We start from the raw sequence: 8,610 nt of genomic DNA, 5'->3' as shown, positions 1-8,610 counted from the left end.
AGACTGTCGGCTTGAAGCAAGCTATGGTCACCTTGTAAATCTCAGTCAGGTGAATTCAGATGGTGATGGAGAATTGATAATTAAAAGATAAAGAAAACATAAAATAAAGATAGAGATACTTATGTAATTCTTTGGTTGGAATTTCAGATAAGCGTATGAAGATGCTTTGTTCCTCCTGAACCTCTGCTTTCCTATTGCCTTCTTCCAATCATTCATACTCCTTTCCATGGCAAGCTTTATGTTGGGCATCACCGTTGTCAATGGCTACTTCCCGTCCTCTCAGTGAAAACGTTCCAAATGCGCTGTCACCGCACGGCTAATCATCTGTCGGTTCTCGATCATGTCGGAATAGGATCCATTGATCCTTTTGCGTCTGTCACACACCCAACAATCACGAGTTTGAAGCTCGTCACAGTCATCCCTTCCCAGATCCTACTCAGAATACCACAGACAAGGTTTAGACGTTCCGGATCTCAGGAATGACCGCCAATAATTCTAGCCTATACCACGAAGGTTCCAATCTTAGATTAGAAACCCAAGAGATACGCATTCAAGCCATTGCTAGTAGAACAGAGGTGGTTGTCAGGCACATGTTCATAGGTGAGAATGATGATGAGTTTCACGGATCATCACATTCATCAAGTTGAAGAACGAATGAATATCTTGGAGAAGAAATAGACTTGAGTTGAATAGAAAAACAATAGTACTTTGTATTAATTCATGAAGAACAGCAGAGCTCCACACCTTAATCTATGGTGTGTAGAAACTCCACCGTTGAAAATACATAAGAACAAGGCCTAGGCATGGCCGTGAGGCCAGCCTCCAAATGTGAAAAGGTCTATCAAAGTCTGTGTAAAAGATGAAAATACAATAGCAAAAGGACCTATTTATAGAAAACTAGTAGCCTAGGGTTACAGAAATAGGTAATTAATGCAGAAATCTTCTTCCGGGCCCACTTGGTGTGTACTTGGGCTGAGAATTAAAGCTTTCATGTATAGAGACTTTTCTTGGAGTTAAACGCCAGCTTTTGTGCCAGTTTGGGCGTTTAACTCCAGCTTTTGTGCCAATTTTGGAGTTAAACACCAGAATTCTTGAGCTGAATTGGAACGCCGGTTTGGGCCATCAAATCTCGGGCAAATATGAACTATTATATATTGCTGGAAAGCCCAGGATGTCTACTTTCCAACGCAATTGAGAGCGCACCAATTGGGCTTCTGTAGATCCAAAAAACCCACTTTGAGTGCAGGGAGGTCAGAATCCAACAGCATCTGCAGTCCTTTTTCAGCCTCTGAATCAGATTTTTGCTCAGGTCCCTCAATTTCAGCCAGAAAATACCTGAAATCACAGAAAAACACACAAACTCATAGTAAAGTCCAGAAGAGTGATTTTTATTTAAAAACTAATAAAAACATAATAAAAACTAACTAAAATATACTAAAAACATACTAAAAACAATCCAAAAAGCGTATAAATTATCTGCTCATCACAACACCAAACTTAAATTGTTGCTTGTCCCCAAGCAACTAAAAATCAAATAGGATCAAAATAAGAGAATATACAATGAATTCCAAAAACATCTATGAAGATCACTATTAATTAGATGAGCGGGGCTTTTGGCTTTTTGCTTCTGAACAGTTTTGGCATCTCACTTTATCCCTTGAAGTTCAGAATGATTGGCATCTATAGGAACTCAAAATCCAGATAGTGTTATTGATTCTCCTAGTTAAGTATGTTGATTCTTGAACACAGCTACTTTATGAGTCTTGGCCGTGGCCCTAAGCACTTTGTTTTCCAGTATTACCACCGGATACATAAATGCCACAGACACATAACTGGGTGAACCTTTTCAGATTGTGACTCAGCTTTGCTAGAGTCCCCAATTAGAGGTGTCCCGGGTTCTTAAGCACACTCTTCTTTTTGCTTTGGACCTCGACTTTAACCGCTCAGTCTCAAGTTTTCACTTGACACCTTCACGCCACAAGCACATGGTTAGGGACAGCTTGGTTGAGCCGCTTAGGCCAGGATTTTATTCCTGTGGGCCCTCCTATCCACTGATGCTCAAAGCCTTGGATCTTTTTTATCACCCTTGCCTTTTGGTTTAAAGGGGTATTGGCTTTTTTTGCTTGCTTTTCTTTTTCTTTTCTCTCTTTTTTTTTTCGCATATATCCTTTTTTATTCTGCAAGCTTTTCACTGCTTTTTCTTGCTTCAAGAATCAATTTTATGATTTTTCAGATCATCAGATAGCATTTCTTCTTTTCCCATCATTCTTTCAAGAGCCAACAATTTTAACATTCATGAATCAACAAATTCAAAAATATGCACTGTTCACGCATTCATTTAGAAAAACAATAGCATTGCCACCACATCAAAATAATTAAACTGTTTTAGAATTTGAAATTCATGCACTTCTTTTTCTTTTTCTATTAAAAACATTTTTCTTTTAAGAAAGGTGATGGATTCATTTTCATAGCTTCATGGCATAGACACTAATGATCATGTAATAAAGACACAAACATAAATAAACATAAAGCACAATTTTCGAAAAACAGAAAATAAAGAACAAGGAAATTAAAGAACGAGTCCACCTTAGTGATGGCGGCTTGTTCTTCCTCTTGAAGATCTTATGGAGTGCTTGAGCTCCTCAATGTCTCTTCCTTGCCTTTGTTGCTCCTCTCTCATGGTTCTTTGGTATTCTCTAATTTCATGGAGGAGGATGGAATGCTCTTGGTGCTCCACCCTTAGTTATCCCATGTTGGAACTTAATTCTCCTAGGGAGGTGTTGATTTGCTCCCAATAGTTTTGTGGAGGAAAATGCATCCCTTTAGGTATCTCAGGGATTTCATGATGAGGAGTTTCCTCATGCTCTTGTCCATGAGTGGGATCTCTTGTTTGCTCCATCCTTTTCTTAGTGATGGGCTTGTCCTCATCAATGAGGATGTCTTTCTCTATGTCAATTCCAGCTGAATTGCAGAGGTGACAAATGAGATGACCTCATGAACTTCTACTTCCTCTCTAATCATGATGCTTTGAATCATGATAGCCCGGTCTATAGTAACTTCAGATCGGTTGCTAGTAGGAATGATTGAGCGTTGGATGAACTCCAACCATCCCCTAGCCACGGGCTTGAGGTCATGCCTTCTTAGTTGAACCGGCTTCCCTCTTGAATCTCTCTTCATTGAGCACCCTCTTCACAGATGTCCATGAGGACTTGGTCCAACCTTTGATCAAAGTTGACCCTTCTAGTGTATGGGTGTGCATCTCCTTGCATCATGGGCAAGTTGAATGCCAACCTTAAATTTTTTGGACTAAAATCTAAGTATTTCCCTCGGACCATTGTAAGCCAATTCTTAGGGTTTGGGTTCACACTTTGATCATGGTTCTTGGTGATCCATGCATTGGCATAGAACTCTTGAACCATTAAGATTCCGACTTGTTGAATGGGGTTGGTGAGAACTTCCCAACCTCTTCTTCGGATCTCATGTCGGATCTCCAGATATTCACCCTTTTTGAGCTTAAAAGGGACCTCGGGGATTACTTTCTTCTTGGCCACAACTTCATAGAAGTGGTCTTGATGCACCCTTGAGAGGAATCTCTCCATCTCCCATAACTCGGAGGTGGAAACTTTTGCCTTCCCTTTTCTCTTTCTAGAGGTTTCTCTGGCCTTTGGTGCCATTAATGGTTATGGAAAAACAAAAAAGCTTTAGCTTTTACCACACTAAACTTAGAAGGTTGCTCGTCCTAGAGCAAAAGAAGAAAGAAGAGAGTAGAAGAAGAAGAAATAGAGGAGATGGAGTGGGCTTTGTGTTTTGGCCAAAGGGAAGAGGTAGTGTGTATGTTGTGTGAAAATGAAGGAGTAAAGACGAGTTTATATAGAAGTGGAGAGGGGGGGTATGGTTCGGCCATTATGGGTGGGTTTGGGTGGGAAAGTGGTTTGAATTTGAATGGTGAGGTAGGTGGGGTTTTATGAAGGATGGATGTGAGTGGTGAAGAGAATGGTGGGATTTGATAGGTGAGGGGTTTTTGGGGAAGAGGTATTGAGGTGATTGGTGAATGGGTGAAGAAGAGAGAGAGAGAGATGGGGTAGGTGAGGATCCTGTGGGGTCCACAGATCCTGAGGTGTCAAGGATTTCTCATCCCTGTACCATGTGGCGTGCAAAAAGCCCCTTGCTGCCAATCCTGGCGTTAAACGCCAGGCTGCTGCCCATTTCTGGCGTTTAACGCCAGCTTCTTGCCCATTCTTGGCGTTAAACGCCAGTCTGGTGCCCATTTCTGGCGTTAAACGCCCAGAATGGTGCCGGACTGGGCGTTTAACGTGCATTCTGCTACCCTTACTGGCGTTTAGTAAGTTTCTTCTCCAAGGTGTTCTGTTTTTCATTTTGTTTTTCCTTTTTCAATTGTTATTGTGACTTCTTATGATCATCAACCTACAAAAAATATAAAATAGCAAAAGAAAATAGAAATTTAACATAGATAAGTTAAAGATTGGGTTGCCTCCCAATAAGCGCTTCTTTAATGTCAATAGCTTGACAGTGGGCTCTCATGGAGCCTCACAGATGTTCAGAGCAATGTTGGAACCTCCCAACACCAAACTTAGAGTTTGAATGTGGGGGTTCAACACCAAACTTAAAGTTTGGCTGTGGCCTCCCAACACCAAACTTAGAGTTTGACTGTGGGGGCTTTGTTTGACTCTGTATTGAGAGAAGCTCTTCATGCTTTCTCTCCATGGTTACAGAGGGATATCCTTGAGCTTTAAACACAAGGGAGTCTTCATTCACTTGAATGATCAATTCTCCTCTGTCAATATTAATCACAGCTTTTGCTATGGCTAGGAAGGGTCTGCCAAGGATGATGGATTCATCCATACACTTCTAAAGTCAGCAGGAATGTAGTGGCCTTCAACTTTTACCAAGACATCCTCTACAAGTCCATAAGCCTATTTCTTTGAATTGTCTGCCATCTCCAGTGAGATTCTTGGAGCTTGTACCTCAATGATCCCTAGCTTCTCCATTACAGAGAGAGGCATGAGGTTTATGCTTGACCCTAGGTCACACAGAGCCTTCTCAAAGGTCATGGTGCCTATGGTACAAGGTATTGAGAATTTTCCAGGGTCTTGTCTCTTCAGAGGTAATCTCTGCCTAGTCAAGTCATCCAGTTCTTTGATGAGCAATGGAGGTTCATTCTCCCAAGTCTCATTATCAAATAACTTGGCATTTAGCTTCATGATTGCTCCAAGGTACTTAGCAATTTGTTCTTCAGTAACATCTTCATCCTCTTCAGAGGAGGAATACTCATCAAAGCTCATGAATAGCAAAAGTAAATTCACTGGAATCTCTATGGTCTCAGTGTGAGGCTCAGATTCCCATGGTTCCTCATTAGGGAATTCCATGGAGGTCAGTGGATGTCCATTGAGGTCTTTCTCAGTGGAGATCACTGCCTCTTTCTCCTCTCCAGGTTTGGCCATGTGAGACGTGTTTATGGCCTTGCACTCTCTCTTTGGATTCTCTTTTGTGTTGCTTGGGAGAGTACTAGGAGGGAGTTCAGTAATTTTCTTACTCAGTTGACCCACTTGTGCCTCCAAATTTCTAATGGAGGACCTTGTTTCAGTCATGAAACTTTGAGTGGTTTTAATTAGATCAGAGATAATGGTTGCTAAGTCAGAGTGGCTTTGCTTAGAATTCTCTGTCTGTTGCTGAGAAGATGATGGAAAAGGCTTGCTATTGCTAAACTTGTTTCTTCCACCATTATTGTTGTTGAAACCTTGTTGAGGTCTCTGTTGATCCTCCCATGAGAGATTTGGATGATCTCTCTATGAAGGGTTATAGGTGTTTCCATAGAGTTCTCCCATGTAATTCACCTCTTCCATTGCTGGGTTCTCAGGATCATAAGCTTCTTCTTTAGAGGAAGCTTCTTTAGTACTGCCTGTTGCTGCTTGCATTTCAGACAGACTCTGAGAAATCATATTGACTTGTTAGGTCAATATTTTATTCTGAGCCAATATGGCATTCAGAGTATCAATCTCAAGAACCCCTTTCTTCTGAATTGTCCCATTATTGACAGGATTCCTTTCAGAAGTGTACATGAATTGGTTATTTGCAACCATTTCAATGAGTTCCTGAGCTTCTGCAAGTGTCTTCTTCAGATGAAGAGATCTTCCAGCAGAGCTATCCAATGACATCTTGGATAGTTCAGACAGACCATCATAGAATATACCTATGATGCTCCATTCAGAAAGCATGTCAGAAGGACATCTTCTAATCAATTGCTTGTATCTTTCCCATGCTTCATAGAGGGATTCTCCTTCCTTCTATCTGAAGGTTTGGACTTCCACTCTTAGCTTGCTCAATTTTTGAGGTGGAAAGAAATTTGCCAAGAAGGCATTGACTAGCTTTTCCCAAGAGTTCAGGCTTTCTTTAGGTTGTGAATCCAACCATGTCCTAGCTCTGTCTCATACAGCAAAAGGAAAAAGCATAAGTCTGTAGACTTCAGGGTCAACCCCATTGGTCTTGACAGTGTCACAGATTTGCAAGAATTCAGCTAAGAACTGATGAGGATCTTCCAATGGAAGTCCATGAAACTTGTAATTCTGTTGCATTAGAGAAACTAATTGAGGCTTAAGCTCAAAGTTGTTTGCTCCAATGGCAGGGATTGAGATGCTTCTCCCATAGAAGTCGAGAGTAGGTGTAGTAAAGTCACCAAGCACCTTCCTTGCATTGTTGGCATTGTTGTTTTCGGCTGCCATGGTTTCTTCTTCCTTGAAGAGCTCTGTTAGGCCCTCTAAAGAGAATTGTGCTTTAGCTTCTCTTAGCTTTCTCTTTAAGGTCCTTTCAGGTTCAGGATCAGCTTGAACAAATATGCCTTTATTTTTGCTTCTGCTCATATGAAAGAGGAGAGAACAAGAAAGTAGGGAATCCTCTATGTCACAGTATAGAGGTTCCTTGAGGTGTCAGAGGAAAAGTGATGAGAAGTCATCTTAGCCTAGTTTCACTAGTCTTTTTCTTTTGTTTTCAATTGTTTTTATGCACTTTCTTGAGCCATAAGCAAGCCAATTGGGTAGAATTTCATATTTCCTTTGATTCAATCAACCATGGATGAATTAATGCAGTTTCATGAAATTTTGTGGTATAATTGTCATATATTATGAAAGAATAACAAACTCATGATTTTGAGCATAGCTTTGATGTGTTTGGTTGATTGATGATAGGTGAAAAGAGCTTTGAAGAAGGTTGAAGAAAGAAGAAAGGGCAAGGAGCAAGAGAGAACAAAAAGCTTGAGCAAAAGCTTGCCTCAAACTTTAGCTCAAGCTTTTGGAAGAGTGAATTCACATTGGTTGGAGCAAAAAGCTTGCGCCAACGTTTGCCTCAAGCTTTTTGGCAAACATTGGCGCCACACACCAACACCCTGGAGGAGAAAAGCTTGCGCCAACGTTTGCCTCAAGCTTTTTGGCAAACGTTGGCGCCACACACCAACACCCTGGAGGAGAAAAGCTTGCACCAACGTTTGCCTCAAGCTTTTTGGCAAACGTTGGCGCCACACATGCACACAAGGGGATCAATGTTTGGCCTAAAGTTTGACCTCAAACTTTAGCCCAAACGTTGGTAGCAGCAAATGGGGGCATCTGATATGAAAAGCTTGAGCCAAAGTTTGCCTCAAACTTTGACTCAAGCTTTTATGATTTATAGCCCGGTTCACAATGGATTTCTCTCCAACTCTAAGAGCAATCAACCGAGGCCTTTATCAACCCAATTCCATCAAGAGCAAAGGCCCAATCCAAGGCTTGAAGACCATTTGAAGAAAGTGTATAAATAGCTTAGGATTTAAGTTTTTCAGAGAGCTTTTCCTGGAAAATTCTTAGAACACTTACAGAGAGCTCACCTTTACATTTTTGAATTGTTGCTTTAGAATTCTAGAGAATTAGGAAGGAGAATTGATCTCTCTTCTTCCTTGTTCTTGCTTGAGCATTCTTTACTTTTCTTGCTTTGGATCTTGGGTGGAGAATTGAAGAACTTCTGTTTCAATCTCACCTTGAGATCTTGTTTAAATTTCTGCATAATTGAATTTCCATTCCAGTTAATTGCCTCTTCTTCTAGGAAGGCAGTGAGATCTAGACTCAGCTATCTAGTCTCTTGAGTCCTGAGATCTACAGTTTTAAATTTTCAATTTCCTTATTTCATTGCTACACCAAGCTTTTTCTCATTTCCGTTTTAGATCCGGTTTAATTCAAGTCATCTTCTACTTTTCTGTTTATTGCATTTTACTTTTCCTTGTTTAATTTCTGCAAATCCACTTCCAAATTCCCTTTACAATTCAAGCCATTTACATTTCTTGCACTTTAAGATTCTGCAATTTACATTTCTTGCAATCTAAGTTTCTGCAATTTATATTACTTGCACTTTAAGATTCAGCCTCTTTAATTTCTCTGCACTTTAAGTTCTTGCCAATTGTCCCTCTCCCTTTTAATTTTATGCAATTTAGCTTCTGTCGAATACAAACTACTCAAATCAACTCTTGATTCGCTAGACTAAGTCACCCACTAAACTAAAATTGCTCAATCCTTCAATCCCTGTGGGATCGACCTCACTCCCGTGAGTTTTATTACTTGATGCGACCCG

At 40.6% G+C, this 8,610-nt stretch overlaps 1 non-coding gene across 1 annotated transcript; it reads left to right on the top strand.

Annotated features, from left to right (window-relative positions):
• Nucleotides 1-6,230: 6,230 nt before the first annotated feature.
• On the top strand, nt 6,231-6,338 carry LOC148564959 (small nucleolar RNA R71). Its single transcript, XR_015885174.1, has one exon. It is a non-coding gene; the product is annotated as a small nucleolar RNA R71 (small nucleolar RNA).
• Nucleotides 6,339-8,610: the final 2,272 nt, after the last annotated feature.

This window comes from Arachis ipaensis, chromosome B5 (assembly GCF_059453495.1).
Source record: "Arachis ipaensis isolate K30076 ecotype BB chromosome B5, ASM5945349v1, whole genome shotgun sequence".
Classification (NCBI taxonomy): Eukaryota; Viridiplantae; Streptophyta; class Magnoliopsida; order Fabales; family Fabaceae; genus Arachis; species Arachis ipaensis.
Note: the sequence above shows the minus strand (reverse complement) of the source record. Positions and strands in the feature narration are given on the sequence as shown.